Below are 18,024 nucleotides of genomic sequence, written 5' to 3' on the forward strand. Positions count from 1 at the left end.
ATTAAATATGACGCATCATTGGTGTCGCAAGGAGTGCGCAGTGAAAAGTGACGCATCGCTGTTTTCAAGCAGCGATGCCTCACTTTTCATAAATGAGGCCCCAGGTGCGCAACACTCATTGGCCTCAAAGGGCTTCAGCCCCCATCTTCCCATCCCCCCCACCCCCCCTCCCGTCGTGTGTGGCAGCCCAGGATGAGACACTTCCCGGGCCCGCTCACAGCCGCACCCCAACGCTTCACAGGTCTTTAAAAGACCTTGTGCATGTTAATGGGGCTTTGTTGTTGTTTCACCCCTTCTAAGAGCCCCTTCAGCTCGACTCTGCCGATTGCCTAAAGATTCACCCCCCCCAAATTTATTCTTAGCCCACCGAAATTTGACTCTAGTTGCACCTCTGGTAAGTAGTATGTTTAGTTTTTCAGTTTCACATTTCTTACGTGAATCCATTTACTTGTCTAATAGACCTCTTGATGATGTATGTAGTAATAAAAACATGACAAAGGCCTTGCTCTGACACTGCTTCTGTTTGGACAATGTCTCATGGATGTTACCATATGAAGATAAGCTCAAGCATACATATTGCTCTTAACCAGAAACATGACCTCTTGGAATTGGAATTGCTTTCCAGCCTCTGTGTGTTCTTTGAAGTTGACTTTCTTTTTTATTTGACCCCATCCTTTGGTGTATGGTTATGCAGTAAACAGATGAGGAGATACCATGACAAGCATAGTCAACAAAACAGGCAGCTGGTGGTGCTTAGATCCACAGCGCTGGGAGTGTGGAGAGGAAGCAGTAAATGAAAGAGACAAGGGAAGGCTGACGATACACTTTTGTGGGGGAGAAGGACATGAGATGGGTCATTTTCCCGTTGTCCATTAGAAATACCTCTAGTCTCACCAGACTTCGCAGGCATGAGGGTGGCAGTCTTACTGTCTGGCTCACACTCTCAAAACCAATAAAAATGCATTCAGCCCTGCCAAGTACCACATACCATGGGTTAGACTAATGTAAATCATTCAGCATTCCCGCATTCCTGCACTGGAATATTTTGTCACCAATTTGGAGAGTTGCACTACTCTCAGTAGCAATTGTTCTTTTTGTGCGAAAGGTGTGAAAAGCCATTTGTCACCGCACTGAGAAAGACGCTGAAACTCAGGGACTTATATATGAAAACTGTTGCATTGCTGCGTGAAAACAGCGAAGCAACAGATTGCACTGCGCCCTCCTTGAAACATGATGGATATATCATATTTACTGTGTGGCGCATCATGCTGCAAGAAATGACAGATTAGTCCGTATTACGGACGTATCTGTCAGCGCAAAACTCACTTATCGCTGGTGTGTGTCTTACAACAGACACAACTGTAGCCAATATCTATATAGCCCTCTTTGAATCCAAATTCATTAATAATGAAATTGCCCCGTTCTTTGAATCGGTTACACAATGGTCGCCATACATAGATGATATCTTCTTTATCTGGATTGACACCTACAAGAATTCCTTGATTGGCTGAACTTATGTGATATTAATCTCAAATGTACAGCCCATACTGATCAACATCAAGTGGAATTTTTAGATATCTTAATTTGACATAATTTTGGAATACTAGAGGTTGACCTCTTTGTCTAACCCAACGCCAGAAATACACTTTTATATTTTGACAGTTACCACCCGTGAGCACAAAAACAGAGCATTCCATTCGGACATTCCTACGATTACGACGCAATCAGCCGCGGTCGGTAATGGGTGTACCTGCAGGGCGGTGATGTGGGGAGGGGGAGGGGCAGGGTGGGGGTAGTAATCTATGGATTACGGAGCTTTAAAACTAATTTCATTGTGTGCCCTGCATCCCCAAATGCGATGCAGTGCGCGCAACAAAATTTGTTTTATTTATTTGAATGTTAGCTCACCTGTAAAGCTCCATGATCCATAGATTACTACCCCCCACTCTGGCCCTCCCCCTCCCCACGTCACCGCCCAGCAGGTACACCCACTACCGACCCCGGCTGGACGCAATTGCATGAATTTGTCCGATTTTGACATTCAAGCAGTGGCAATGAAAGCCAAATTTATAGCCAGAGGCTATCCCCATCGCCTTATTAGAGAGTCATACAAGAGAGCTAGATTTTATGATAGAAATCATCTACTTAAATCTAATAATCGCCCCTCAATGTCACAACTAGTCTGTGTCACCAAACACTCTCCTATGAATTAGGCCCATGTCCGCCCAATTCTTAAAGAACAGACAGCAGACCCAAAGGTCTTGAACAACTACAGACCAATATCTCTGTTACCTTTGTTGGGCAAGATATTGGAAACCCATATAAACAAACAATTGAGCCACTATTTGGAGACCACTAACATCTTGGAACCTTTGCAGTCAGGCTTTAGGCCTGGCTTTAGTACTGAGACTGCCTTATTAGCAGGCACAGACTCAATAAGACTGACCCTTGACAAGGGAGGATCTGCAATGCTCATTCTTTTGGACCTCTCCACAGCATTCGATACTGACTCCCATCGGCTGCTTGTGGAGGGGCTACAGGAATGTGGTGTTGGGGACCTCGTGCTGGAATGGCTTACAAGTTTTCTGGCCGACAGAAGCAACTGGTCATGATGGGCACTTTTAGGTCAAAGAAAATTCCAGCTAGATAAGGGAGTCCCGCAGGGCTCCTGTTTGAGCCCTACCCTTTTTAATGTGTACATGGCCCCGTTGGCAAAGCTTGTTCGACACTATGGGTTTGAGGTTGTTTCGTACGCGGACGACACTCAATTGGTCTTCCCCATCGGAGAAAATCTAGTGGAGGATGGGGGCGCTTCTCTGCTTGAATGTTGGCTATTTCAAATTGGATGGCAGAATCCTGCCTCCAACTTAATCCAGAAAAAACAGAGCTGATGTTTCTGGGAAAAGCGCAGGATCTGAATCTGGCCGATTGGTGGCCTGTCCAGTTAGGGATGGCTCCTACCCCCTCAACATCAGTAAAGAGCCTGGGAATACAATTGGATGACAAACTATCTATGAAGGATAATGTCAGAAACATCATGGGCTCCTGCTATTATAGTCTCCGACTACTTCGTAGAATTATTCCATACTTACCAGTGAAACATCGCAGAACGGTGGTCCAGGCGATGGTGGTGAGCCGACTGGACTATGGAAATGCCCTACTGGCATCAAGTCATCCAAAACACGGCAGAAAGGATGGTTTTAAACCAAACCTCCTGGTTCGCCACCACTCCTCCTGTTAAAAGAGCTCCACTGGCTTCCAGTGAAGAAGAGGTCTTTCTTTAAGATCTGTTGTTTCACCTTCAAAGCCATCAATGAAACATACCCGGAATATCTGCAAAACAAACTTTCCAAGCAGTCATCCTGCCGAAATCTGAGATCTAATGGAAAGGCCCTGCTGATGACTCTACGTATTTGGCGGACGCGTTCAGGGGGCAAAGCCTTTTCATACATCGCCCCCAAGTACTGGAACTCCCTACCAGAAGCTCTGCGAAAGTCCACCTCCTATCTTGTAGTTAGGAAATTACTGAAGGCTTTCCTTTTTTAAAATATTCACTTCAGCGCTGGTACCGGTTTTTCCTCCTCAGTTTATCGCCTAAGTAAGCGCTGAGATGCCCCTGGGTGTGTCATGCTCGTTATAAGAGGTAATTAACATAACGTTAACATAACATAACCTACTTTTAACGCTTTATCTGGCGCCAAGTGGGGTAATTTTTAATATTTATCTTTACAGGGGGTTTTCAGCATGGCTTTAATTGCAATTCACTCATTGTGTCACACATAAAAGCATGGAACGTCACACATAAGCACACTTAAACCATGGTAATGTTACACATAAGCAATTTGACTCTCGGCAGTTATTGGCATATGCTGTAGTGCTAAAGAAAACTTACAAAAACTAAATGAGCCATTTTTATCTTAATTACAGTACCCACCTCGAGACGACTGATAACAGTGCCTACAACTGGGAATGTGCATTCAAAATAGGTGGAGTGAAGTAAGCGAAAGATATATATGTTTATTATTATCAAGGAGGACTTGAATATATGTGTTGTTCTGGATGTATCTTGCACGTTCCCTTTAATAAAGAAACTAGATGAGTCACAAAGTTGCATTGTTGGCACTCTTTGCTGGTGCCAGGTGGTTGCCTGGAATATTAGAGAGCAGGAAGTTGTCTCTAACCATGTGGGATTGACTTGAATAGCTCTTCCAAAGTATGATTTAAGATAGAAGGTCTGACTTAACTTTGCCGTGAACAAAAAGGTAGAGTTAAGGTGTCCAAGTCTTCTTTGTGGAATGCATCTTAAATGAGGAGCTACTGAACAAGAGACTTCTTACTGCCGACAATCAAGTGAATCCAAATACTTTCTCAGGTGTGATACATTTTAGCTCTCCATTCAAAAAACGTTATTCGGTTACTATACAAAGTAAACCATAAAAACACAATTCATGAAAATCACATTAAAACAGTCTCTGAGGATTTTTTAAAACAAATATACGTAATGTTATATCACAATTGATTTCAATTGTATAATATTTTTTTTAAGTAGTAATAGAGGCGATGATAAATTCATTATCAAGATATTGTAAAGCCAGAAATGCTGGGCGGCATTGTCTCAATCCCTGTCGTTTTAGCACTGGCATGATCCATCTTTTTCTGGGAATAAGGTAAAATTTAGAGAAAAACAGGATGTTTATGAAGGATTGTGGACAAACGTCATCACACAGGCATTTACATAAAATTCTGGACCAGTCATTACATTCAGGGAAACTTAGCGCTCGATAAATAATGTTCAATCTAAAGCATGTTAGCAAAAATCTCGCATAATCGCTAGAAACTGATAAAACATATGGTTGAATGTTTTCAAAGACCAGGGTAAGATTGTGTGACTGGACCGTTGGTTTCTTCATTTCGGACATTGATCTCATTTCACTCAGGTACCTAATACAACTAAGCTGGAGATCATTTCTAGACAAACTACACATAGTGTATGGGTCCTTATAGTTTTCTTGGTGTCCCAGACAACCTAAAAAAATGTTAACATATTCCAGCCACCTGATGTGTTTTACACCATCCAACCCCAGAATATCTTTTAAGATTTGACGATTAAAATCAGTCTCCTCTGTGGTCCACATCCTATGCCAGAGAAGGACTGGCTGGATCTTAATCACGTCCTCCAAATAGGGCAGACCAAGTACAGCATGGCAGTTAGATGTACTATCGGGTACTGATAAGAGGAATTTAAGGAATGTGTTTTCTGCTGTCTGTAATAATTTTATGTTTGCGAAGCCCCAAATGCCCGCTCCCTAAGTGGCAATTGCAACACATTTCGCCTTATAAATATGGAGTAATTCCCCTGGAGGGCGTTTCCTAGTTTTAGCTAAAATTGGATAGCGCCATCAGTGATTTGCTGATCAAAAGCCTTCTTAATCTGACTACCCTAGTCCAATTCCCTGCCTGATCAAATAAAATCCCTAAATAGGAAAAAGGTTTAGTACACTATATAGCCTTACTGTAGATAAAAATAATATTGCCGCAGTTCATTGCAAAGGTTTTTGAACAATCAATTGTCAGACCCAAGTTGGACATAAAATTAGTGAAAGAAGTGACAATCCTTTGAAGACCGAGAGGTGTGCGGGCTATGAGGACCGCATTGTCTGCATATAGGAGTGCAGGAATAGGGCGATTCGCTATTAGTGGTAGATCCCTGCACTCCTTAATCAGGCAGGTCTCTAGGTCATTTATATACAATGTAAACAAAAAAGGAGAGAGAACACAACCTTGCCTGATACTAAAACTTTTTGTTCAATCCCCGTCCTGTCCATAATGCACCCTAGCCCTTGCCCTTGAGTAAAGTAGCCTTAAAAAGGCAATCAATGAAATATCTACCCCCTGTCCCTCTAAAATCAGCCATAATTTTTCATGAACGACGCAATCGAATGCAGCCGTTAAATCAACAATAGTTAAAAACAACCTTTCCCTTCTTGCATTGGTATATTTCTCTAATAGGATATGTAAATTCAGTCCCTGTTCAATTCTCCCCCGGCCCTTACAGAAACCATACTGTAAGTCACTAATAACTCCTTTCTCCTCCGCCCATCCCTGCAGTCTTTCTGCATTTTAGCTCTCAGTATTGTCTGCTGTTATTAAAGATTAAGGCAAACTACTACTCAACTGGGTTCAGTAAGAAAGGCTTCGGGCATTCAACTTGAATCATGGAAATTCTGTTTTACAGATGATCGATGCCAGATGGGACCCACAAGAAGAGCTGTTTGATGTCTATGTATTGATGAATCTTTATAATTTTAGTAACTAGAAGTATTCCCAGTGGTTCGATGTAGAGGGTAAAGGACCATGGGAGGAGTGAATCTTTGGGGTCTGGATCATGTGGAGACGCTAGCACTGTTTCTCGGGGACTTTTCTGACGTCATCGCTAGCTATTCAGCTTTCTCCTTTCGTCTGTGGCAGTGAGTGGCTGGATGGACCTTCATTGGCTGTGGGCTTGCAAAAGAGACAAGGGTTATGTGACCACCCTCACAGCGCCTTACGGGTAATTCTAGCACTGGCATATGTATCTCAGCATCGAATTATTATGTCTAGCTTCTGCTAAATGAACAATGATACTCCTGGAACAGCACCTTGAGACTGCAATCTCTGTTTAAACAAGCTATCCATAAGTACCCCATTGCTGAATATGAGTCTCTGGAGCATTACTAGTCAGGTACTTCTTTGTTTCAAATATATCATCATCCCCACGCATCCACTGGTCACTCAACGTATTCACATGAACTTTATCTGTATGGCTTTACATGTTTTTTGCCTGTTATATCTGTCTACTAAATGCATCATTTGAATGATTTAATTTACCTTTCGTTGTATTACTTTATATAATTGCCTGATGTTAGTATTTTGTTTATTAGCGCATGGTCTATTAGCACTTGTTGGAGCTTTATAACTTAAACATAACCATGTAGGATCTCGAAAAGATGTTATCTCCGACATTCAGGAACCTCTGTAATTTGATTGCGTTTGACATTTGCCATATTGCCCACATTTTCAGAGAGCATTTCATTAAGCATTTGAATGATTAAAATATAGGAAAATGTCATGCAACATTTTTATAGTGAGTTTCCTTCAGTTCTCCACATAAGGGAGTGGCTCATTCTTGACAGATTTAAACACTCTAGTTTTTTACTAGAGCTGCAATAACATACGATTGCCACCTGGTAACACACTGTCATGTCCTTCCTGTGGTTGGTGGTGAGTGGGTCCAGGAAGGCTGGCCGCAGGTGAAGAAGTGAAAAAGTAAGTGCTCATTACCTCCTCATCCATCTTCCTCGCCACAGTAATCACCATTGAGCCTCTGGCTCCCACAGAAACTCCAAGTAAAAGTTATCATTTTAGTCTCCCTCTCCCTCTCCCAATATGGCCCCCGGTGGTAACAGCCAATCCCATAAAGGGACACATAATAAGCAAAACGACCTGTTTTTTTTGTTTCTGCACTACTCCGAGTGCTGTGTGCCTGAGATGCGGGTAAGTGGGGCTGGGTCCTGCATTGGTTGGACTCTGGGTCCTTGTGGGGTTTGATGTCGGGGAATGTTGGTGTTTGTTATATTTGTTTTTTTGTTCCCCTCATCTGCCACTTTCTTCCCGTCCTGCTCTAGCGGGCTCGGACTCGATGTTTCATGGAGATTGGTTCGCATGGGAACCGGCCTCCATTACGGGGACACACGGGTCTTTGACCTGCTTTAGCGGTCTTTATGACTCGTTTTGCATTTCTGTAACGCGCGTCCTGCAAAGCGGACATTGCGCGGTTATGGTGTATTGTTCTTCCCCCGTTAATAAACGGAGTTGTTCAGCTTCTACGTTTGCTCACCGTGTTTGTTGTACTCCGCTGCATGTTTTTAATTGGCGGTAGGTCTGGCGGCTTCATTAGGAAGGCGCGCCGGACTTCCAACGCTTTTATAGTTGTTGGGAGGGTTTGTTGGTGTTGCCTAGCGACTTACAGCCTTTTATACCGGTCGTATTTGCCGTCTGATACCTGTGTTGGTTCACTTGGTTTTGGTGGTCATGGAGAGTAGTTCGTCTGATGTGGCTGATCCTGCATCCATGGATGTCGCTTCTGGTTCTGGGGTGGCAATTCCTTCTTCGGATGTCTTGCAGAAAATGATTAATTCTGCGGTGGCTGTTCCTCCTAATAAGAAGGCTAAAACTGATGCAGCTCCTGCTCTTGATTCGGAAACGGAGGAGGATGTTGACGTCAAGGGACGTTTTGTGCAGGGTGCCGACCTTAAGGTGGTGCTTGGTCACATTCGCACCAATTTGGTTTTTACTGATTCTGTTGTGGATTTGGAGGATGATTTCTTTGCGCAATATCAGCATCAAGAACCAGAATCTTTACCCCTTCATTCATCTGTTTTGAAGGTTTTGGAAACGGAGTGGAAGGATGTGGACAAGGGCGCTTTTCCACGTTTTTGAATAAGCGTTATCCTTTGAAAGACTTTTCTGTGAAGTTTCCTTCATCAGTAAAGGTTGATTCATTGATGGCTAGTATGTCATCTTGTGGAACTGTTGTTTCAGAGGATTCCTCTCCTGTTGACCCGGTAGATCGTAAGGTTGATAGTGCGGTGAAGCGCACTTTTGCTGCTGCAAATTTTTCCAAAAGGGCGGCGGCCTATTCTTCTTACGCCTTCCAATCTTTGCTTTAAGACTTTCAATTGTTGGTGGAATTGTTGGACCAGGAGGAAGATGTGTCTTCTACGCTGGCTATGATGGAGCAGCAGGTTCATCTGCTTTCTGACATTACATTTGATTCTTTAGGGGCAGCTGCTTCTGCGGTAGGGTCTTCTGTCGCTGCGAGGAGGCAGTTGTGGCTCCGCTCATGGAAGGCTGATGCTGCGCAGAAGGGTCTATTAATGAAAATTTCCTTTACTGGTGTGAAGCTGTTTTGTTCCCCATTGGATGATATGGTTAAGAAGACGGCGGAAGACCGTAAACTGCTTGCACCTGACCGGGCTGGTCGCTTCTTTGCTTTTGGGTCACAGAGGGCTTTTGGTTCTTCACGGAGGGGCCGTGCACATCAGCCCTTTCGTGGGAGGGGGCGTGGCCGGGTTGCTCCTTCGTCTGACAAGTCCCGGTTCTCCAGCGCTTCTGCCTCCTCCTCTCCCACTACGAAATCATAACTGGGTTGCTCCTGGAGAGGGTCCAGGTTTTCGTCTTGGATTTACCCATACTGTTTCAGGTCCACTCCTTGTCCCAGAGATGCTCTGAAGAGGGTGGCGCTTTTGGCTGGCATCGCTTCCCTAGTGCAAAAAGGAGCGGTGATTCCCGTACCAAGGGATCAATTGGGGTTGGGGGTTTATTCTATTCTGTTCCTGGTGTCCAAACGCACAGGGATCTCAGACCTGTGATGGATTTGAAATGGGTAAATACTTTCATTCCTCATCAGAAATTCAAGATGGTTTCTCTCCAGGTGATCCTTCCTCTTATTTTTCAAGGGGGTTTTCTGGCCTCGATAGACCTACAGGATGCGTATCTCCATGTGCCTGTACACCCCGACTCTCAGAGGTTTCTACGGTTCTGCATCCTGGGTCAGCACTATCAGTTTCAGGTATTGCCTTTTGGACTCTGATCTTCACCCAGAGTTTTTACTAAAGTTCTGGCTTCTCTTGTTGGCCATTTACATGGGGAGGGCATTAGTGTTTTTCCATATCTGGATGATATTTTGATTTCTGCTTCTTCTCTTTCTAAGGCGGAGTTGCATGTCCGGAGGGTGTGCCATGTCCTGGAAATTCACGGATTCCTGTTGAATGTCCCGAAGTCCTCCCTGGTTCCTGCACAAGATTTGACTTACATTGGAGTGCTTTTCAGGACTCGGTTGGGGATGGTGTTCCTGCCCCCTGCTTGGATTATGTCTCTGATCTCTGCTGTTTAGATCCCAGTTTGTTGGGTCCTTCTCCTCCTGTGAGCCTATGGTTGAGGGTGCAGGGTCTAATGTCAGCATCTTTTTTGATGGTATCTTGGGCTGCCTACACATGTATCCGGTGGTGTCCCACATTTTATTGCATTGGGTCCCCTGTTCTCAAGATATGAGTGTATTGATCCCTGCGTCAACCGAGATTCGGGTGGTCCTGGGTTGGTGGTTGGATGAGGTTCATCTGTCTCAGGGTCAACCCTTTCTGGTTCTTCCGTCTCGGATTCTCACTACCGATGCCAGCCTGTTGGGCTGGGGTGCTACTCTAGGGGATTCGACGACTCAAGGGGTTTGGTCTCACTCTGTGATATCCTGTTTGTCCAACTACAAGGAACTGAAGACGGTTCAGTTGGGCCTGTTGGCCTTCTCGGATCATCTGTTGGGTCACCATGTTCAGGTCCGGACGGACAATCAGGAGGTGATGTCGTATATCAACCATCAAGCGGGTTGCAGAGTTCTTTCCCTCAGTTGCCTCAGTTGTCGGATTTGTTCTTGAGCGGAGTTACACCTGGCGTCCCTCTCTGCGATTTATCTGCCTGGTCGGGAGAACACTGTGGCAGACTGTCTGAGCCGTGTGTTTCCCTCCATGGGGTCATTGTCCCTGACACACTTGATGTTCAGGAAGTTGAGGCGGATATTTGGATCTCTGATTGTAGACCTCTTTGCGTCCCGGTCCAATGCCAAGGTCTGATGCTTTTGCACAATTCTGCCTTGCCGGGAAGCTTGGAGGGTGGATGCTCTGTCATTCCGATGGCCGCGAGGCCTCTTGTATGCCTTTCCCCCTGTCCCCCTGATTCCAGCTGTCTTACAAAAAATCAAAAGGGAGGGTTCCTTTGTCCTTCTGATTGTTCCAGGGTGGACTCGTCGCCCGTGGTTTCCCATGTTATTGGAATTGGCTGTGACACCGGGGTGGACGTTGCCATTCGTGCCTTTCCCTCTGTTGGGCCCTCTGCTTTCGCTTCCTGTGTTCCGATCCCTGGGTCTGCGGACCTGGCTCTTGAGAGGGATTCCCTGATCCATGGTGGTTGTTCACTGGCTGTTGCTGGATTTATTCAGCAGTCCCGGAGGCCTTCTACATTGAAATCCTATGCTAGGCATTGGGACAACTTTGCTTCTTGGTGTCTCCGTCACGATTTGTCTATGGATTCTTTGGACCCGGCTCGCATTCTTGATTTTTTGAATGAGGGTTTTGAATTGGGTTTGGCCATTTCTACTATTCGTGCTCAATGGGCCGCCATACAGGCATTTCATGTCCTTCCTTTGGTTTCAGTGGCTCCATTGGTGGCACAGCTTTTTAAGTCTCTGTCTTTCCAGCGACCCCGTCCTATCCTATGTCCTCCTCCTTGGGACCTTCCTTTGGTCTTGCATTCATTACAATCGGTTCCTTTCGAACCTTTTGAGACGGTTGATTTGACATTTTTTACACTTAAGGTCGTATTTCTAGTGGCAATTGCTTCTGCCAGGCGTATTGGGGAGTTTGGGGCTTTCCTCCGATCTGTTCCATTTTTGGATGTTTTGTTGGATCGTGTGGTCTTGCGCCCTCATCCTACGCTTGTGCCGAAGGTTGATTCCTTCTTTCATCGGTCTACGGAGGTAGTACTTCCTGTTCTTTTCCCAGATCCTTCCTCAGATGAGGAGTATCTTTCACATCTTTTAGATGTTCGACGTGCCTTGTTTATTTATTTATCCCGCACGTCTTCGTTCTGTAAGGTGGACAATTTATTTGTCAATTTTGGTTTGTCCCGTCGAGGTTTGAAACCTTCCCTTTCCACGGTCAGTCGTTGGATTAAGGAGACTATTTTGCTGGCGTATGATTCTGTTTCCGAGGTTCCCTCTCTCCCTATTCATGGGGGTTCCACCAGGTCTGTTGCAGTCTCCTGGGCGGTGTTTAAAGGGGTCTCCATGGAAGATGTTTGCCGGGCTGCCACTTGGTCATCACCTCATACCTTTATGTCGCATTACCGTCTTCAGTTTGGGGGTGGGGCCTCGGTTTCCTTTGCCTCTTCTGTGCTGAGTGCTGGTGTTCCTTGAGGGGGATTATTTTGTTGGTCTGCCTATTGTTATTGAACTTGTTGTTATACTGCCTTCCTGGTGTGGGCTGTTTTTATTTCATGAAGCTGATGTGCTTTGGTATTGTCTCAATGGTGATTACTGTGGTGAGGAAGACGGACGAGGAGGTCATGCCCCGGTTACTTACCGGTAATCTTCATTACTCCGAGTCCCTGCTTGTCTTCCTTGCCACAGTATAGTTTCCCTTCCCTCCCAGCCCTCTTGGTGGCTTCATGTATGCGGCTTGGATTTTAGGTCGTTTTGCTGATTATGTGTCCCTTTATGGGATTGGCTGTTACCACCAGGGGCCATATTGGAAGAGGGAGAGGGAGACTAGAATGATAACTTTTACTTGCAGTTTCTGTGGGAGCCAGAGGCTCAATGGTGATTACTGTGGCGAGAAAGACAAGGACTCGGAGTAATGAAGATTACCGGTAAGTAACCGGGGCAATATCAGTGGTATAACAAGTGTGCCATGGGCCCTAATGCAAATATTTAGTATAGGCCCATTAGTCCCATTAATTTTAAAACATCCATAATTCAGGAACAGATGGCCCTTCTTAGGCCTGGGCCCAGATGCCGCTGCACCATTGATAGCCACGCCCCCTAGCAGCATATTATTAACATTGTTTGGGAATCCAGAGACTCAGCACTTTAATTATCTGATGGCCATTAGTGGACCTGTCCCCCTCTAAGGCCATAATTACAAGTGTCATCTAGTAAGCCCTGTAACATTCCACCCTCAGAATTAAGATTGTGGGGTTTCCTGGTAATTTCTTATGGAGGATTTACAGCCATTAGACATTTTCTGTGTTAAATAACACGCAGGAATCAGAATTATCATGATGATTCCTGCAGGTTTTCCCCTGATACTCCACATGGAGATTTGAGAATTTTCCTACTTATATCAGATGAAATCTCAGAGCGGTATACACTCATCTGCAGTCGTCCTGTTAAGCATATAGTTCCACTGGATCAGAGCCCATCATAATTAACAAGCCACTTATAATGAGAGCCAAACTGTCGAGTATGGGTTATGGTGACACAAGCATGGGCTAGATAGAAACAACTTCAAATTGATACATTGAAGGCAGATGAAGATTACATAATCACCAAATCTGTTTGCATGCAGCCAGAAGATAAGCCTCAGGCCCCTGAGGTTAAGTGAAAATGCTTAAATACATCAGATAGATTCTTGCCATCCACACACTCAGAGGCCTCTGCAGGCCATGCCAAGCTCTAATTTGGGTTTATAAGGAGATTTAGTGAGTCTCAGAATTACAAAACTGATTAGAATGTGTAAGAAATACGTGCCTTTTTGCAGTTACCCTCCCCCCACCTTTTGTCCCTTTTTGGACAACTAGATGCTGGTTTTCAACAGTGTATTGAAGCCTGCTTACCAGGCCTCAGTGCCAGTGCTCTTTCTCTACAACTGATACGTGTGAATTGGCGATCCCAATTGGCAAGTGCTTTAACCCCCTGGTAAAAGTTACCATGGGTACCCAAGGCATGGGAGTAAAAGCGGTCTCAAGGAAGTGACCAAGGTAAACAGATGACAGCAGTTCTGCCACTGCAGACTGAAGGAACAGTGCAAACTGCTCGAACTCGACTCTACCCTCACAATGTGTGGCAAGGTCAATGCACTATTTTTAATATATGCCAGTCACCCCCGAGGAAGGCCTCCTGAGCAAGGAGGCAGGGTGCATAATACTAAAGATGAGGACATATAAGTGCAAGTTTATATGTCACTATCATAGCCTTTTTCCATTAATGGCTACTAAAAGTGATCAGGGGTCCAAAGGATAACATGGGTTGGCAATCGGGCACCCCCAAGGTTGGCAGCTTCATTATGTTACCAACAAAATATATCATTTTTGGTATCAAACAACGTGTCTCATCACCCCTGACATAACTCTTGTGACAAGGTTGTTGTGGCATGCACCCAGGTGGCTACCCCCGAAGTTGCCCACCTGGTTGCCCCAGCCTTTCCGGTGTTATGGCTGCCAGCCCACTGCTGCTACAGCAAGTCAAGATTCTGAACCCCTGCCAGGAAGTGTGAACTATCCCAGGAGTCAGAAACAATTGCCTAGATGGAAAGGAGGTCGCACCTCTCTCCCTGACAGGATGACTAGTGAAGGCAGTGAGCTTCAAAGCCTACACCACCTGTAATATGCAACCAGACCTCCTCCCAAAGGAGGAAACAGCCCTCCCAGTGCCCCAGGCACATGGCAACCAGGCAGGCACAAAACTGATGTAGTCAGGAGGTGTAAACCAGAGAAGGCTAGCCACACTTCCAGAGTGGGCTACCTGGCCTATACAGCTAAGGACGTTTTCTGCCATTTTTTATATATAAATAGAGGGTTCTGGGTGGAAAAGGTGGCACACACCCACGAATGTGGTCATCTCAGGGGCGTATTAGCCACTGGGGCTAGTAGCCCATTGGCTACTTGCACCCACACCACTAACTCCCCTAAATCTTGGATTTCAGGAACATCTCTGATACCAGAACCTCAGTTCTGATTCAAATTGATACAGAGGACACAGAAGCGACATGAACACCAGCTGCACAAACCAAAGGCGTGATACTCCACAGCTGTGGCAACCATCCTGAAATTCCCTGTCTGCAACTCGTCTACAACCAAAGACCAATTCCTCCAGACAGAAGGGCCACTTTGAGAGCCAAAGACAACTCCAGACTCCCTTAGACTAGAGGCAGTAGTCCCCTGCAGTCTGAAAAAAAATAACGTACTGGAAGAAAAGAATCATTAGCCAAGGAATTGCCTAAAAGTAGATGGTCCAGTGCACCGTGGTTAATGTAGTCCTGAACTCCAGCAAGTTTCAGGTAACTACCTTTACCCCCAGACTTCCGGGTGTTGAAATACCTTCTTGCTGATCTTACCATACCAAGGCTTAATGGTGGCCAGTCCGGCAACCATCACTGTTACTCGATGCTGCCACTCTAGGGATTACCGCAAGGCTTCAGCCGACACCAGCAGTAGCCCCCCTGTCGGTTTTGGCACCCGTTTTCTCACCAGCACTGTGTAAGTGGTAAAACCAGCGCCCGCTTCAGTACCAAGGACAGCCTGAACAACTCTGCACCTGGGCTGTTCGAGCCAGGTAAAATCAAACTGACTGTTATTGTTTGGTCCTGGGATGCACATCACTATGGCCCTCCTTGGGTTGCGTGCAACTTGACCTGCTAGTGACCAATTGCCACTAGTACTTTTTCCCATTGACCGTAATGCTAACGTTTTTGCAGTATTCATTTTCATTGATTTAATTTTGGTTCTAAAAGCCATAACTCTGGTTACACTTATTCAATTGACTTCGTTTTGGTGTCTAAATTGACATAAAAATCTGCTTTATTTTTAAAAAGCGGAATCAGATTTCTTTTGAGTCAGGTCAATTACTTATCACCCATGTTGGGACACTTAAAATGCTTAACATGTTCCTGTAGTAAAGCCTGACTGCTGCGTGCCATTGTACCAGGACTAAGCAAAGGATTTATTATTGTGAATCCAATTACTATCTTTGGGGTATTGTGAGAGTATTACATAGTGAAGCCTAACCAGCATCACTATATAATACTCCACCTTCCTACAAAATGTAAGTAGTTCGGAAGGAGAGATGGAATTCAAAAGAGGAACTTCTCTATTTCAAAGCTGCCTAAACCTTCAGTTTGATAAACCTAAAAAATAATAATATGAGAAATTTTAGTTACCTAGTGTATAGTTCAATGTAAAACCTGAAGGTATCGGAGCAGGATGCACCACCTGTTCTCTCAGTTTTCGGATTTCAAATTTGACATCAATGCCAAATGGAAAATAACGTGCATGGCTATTTTTGTTCTCTTTTCTGTCCACATTATTCCTAAATATTCCTGCTTTTCCACCCGTTGCTAAAACAAGCTGAAAGCTGACGTTATCAGCACCTGCAAAATGGAAGTGTGTGCAATTTGTGCTGAAGTCTAAATTGGTGTAGTACTAAGAAGTGTCTTTTTTTATATAAATAAGCACAAATATCAAAAGTCTACATCTAAATTCAAAACGGTATACTCTTTATACTCATGTAAATCGTCACAGATATAAACAAGCATTGGAAATGCAATAGGGCTCGCATTAGGAAAGTTTGAGCTATTGGTCTTATAAATGTTTATTTTTTATTTATGTGTTATTTTTTCAAATAGTTAAATTAATAGCTTTGTCATTTACAATGGCAATAGTTATAACTTTCGCAAATGTGAAACCTATAGCATTTGTAATGCAACATGTTTTGTATTTACGTGACTTAGATGTATTGATATTATGAAGTATCTTCATTAATGAATCCAAGATACAGGAAAATTTATTAAGTGAAGTTTAATCCAGGAATAAAGATCCCATCCACGTACAATGCCAGCAGACATCAACTGACTGAAATAGAACATTCTCATGACAACATAAGATGACATAACTAATGACATCCTTAAGATTCTATTAAAGCTGCAATGTTACATATTACACATCTCCTTCCCTCCAAAAAAACAATAAAATAAGTTGTACAACATACATGAAATTATCTAGATAAATAAACTATACAAAATCAGTAAGATAAGTAGGTCTTCTGGACACACGTGTAGAAGACCTAATATTTCCAGAACCAAATGCTTTACCATTTTCCAAACTCTTTTCCTTGGAATCTAAACTCTCACCACCTTGCAATTTCCTTCTAACAACGACAACTCTATTTAGATTCCAAATGTGATGATCTTGAGTTTGCACAGCATTGTTGAAAATTTTGATTACTTTGATGGGCTTCTGAACTTTGTTTCAGAACAACCCACAATGCCAGGTCGTCTAACCATGACCATATCGCCAACACACACAACAGTTTTTTAAACATTTTTTTTAACATCAAAATATGCTTTTCTACGCTCAGCTTTATCCATCTCATTTTTAACAATTTCATCATTGTTGCACACACACTCTTTACCCTTCAACACTTCATACTTATTAACCCAAAAAGGTTCAACATGCGTGTTAGGAATTCTCCCACGAAACAACAAAAATGGAGTCTTCCCAGTTGTAGCATGAGGAGTATAACGGTACTCTTCTATTTTAGCCAAAACACATTTTTCCAATCAGATGATAAGTTTTTAGCCAAACTAATAGTGTCCTTGATTACTTTGTTAAATCTCTCAACCATACCATTGGCCTCAGGGTGGTAAAGAGAACAGGTCTTATGTGCAATACCCCTAGAAGATAAATAATGTTCCATTTCCTTGGAAATAAATTGAACACCATTATCTGATAAGATGGTTGCAGGAAGACCTTCTCTGCAAAATAACTCACTCAAACATTGGATAATCTTACCTGAATCAATTCCTGACAAAAAAAATACCTCTGGCCATCTTGAGTACATATCAATAACCACGAGTATAAAAACCTGAGAATCTCTATGTTGTATGGGACCCACTAAATCCAGAGCTATATCTTGCCAAGGACCATTAGGTCTTCTTCTTAAAAACATGGGTTGTGTGTGCGTGCTATAAGACTAGTCGCTAACATTACAGTGTATACAATCTCTAATCACCCTTTCAACCATTTTATCCATGCCCGGCCACCAATATGACATGCGAAGCCTCTCCTTACTTTTGGATAACCCAGAATGAGCAACATGAACCAAATCTATCAAATCTTTCCTAAGACTAGATGGAGGAATCAACCTTGTCCCACGAAACAATAAATCATTATCAACAGATAGCTCACTGCGAACCGTCCAAAAAGGCTTAGTCAAAACAGAACCTACTTTGCTATTGACCCAACCATTTTTCAACAAAGACATAACCTCACATAAAGTAACATCCTTTCCCAACTCTTCAGACCATTTCTTCTCAGATAGAAATTCATAATCCACAGCACAAACCAGTTCATCATCTAAATCCAAATAATCGTCTTCCAAATCTCTATTAGAAACTAAACGTGAGAGAACATCTGCTATTCCATTATCCACACCCGGAATGT

The sequence above is a fragment of the Lissotriton vulgaris genome, chromosome 10, assembly GCF_964263255.1.
Source record: "Lissotriton vulgaris chromosome 10, aLisVul1.2, whole genome shotgun sequence".
Lineage (NCBI taxonomy): Eukaryota > Metazoa > Chordata > Amphibia > Caudata > Salamandridae > Lissotriton > Lissotriton vulgaris.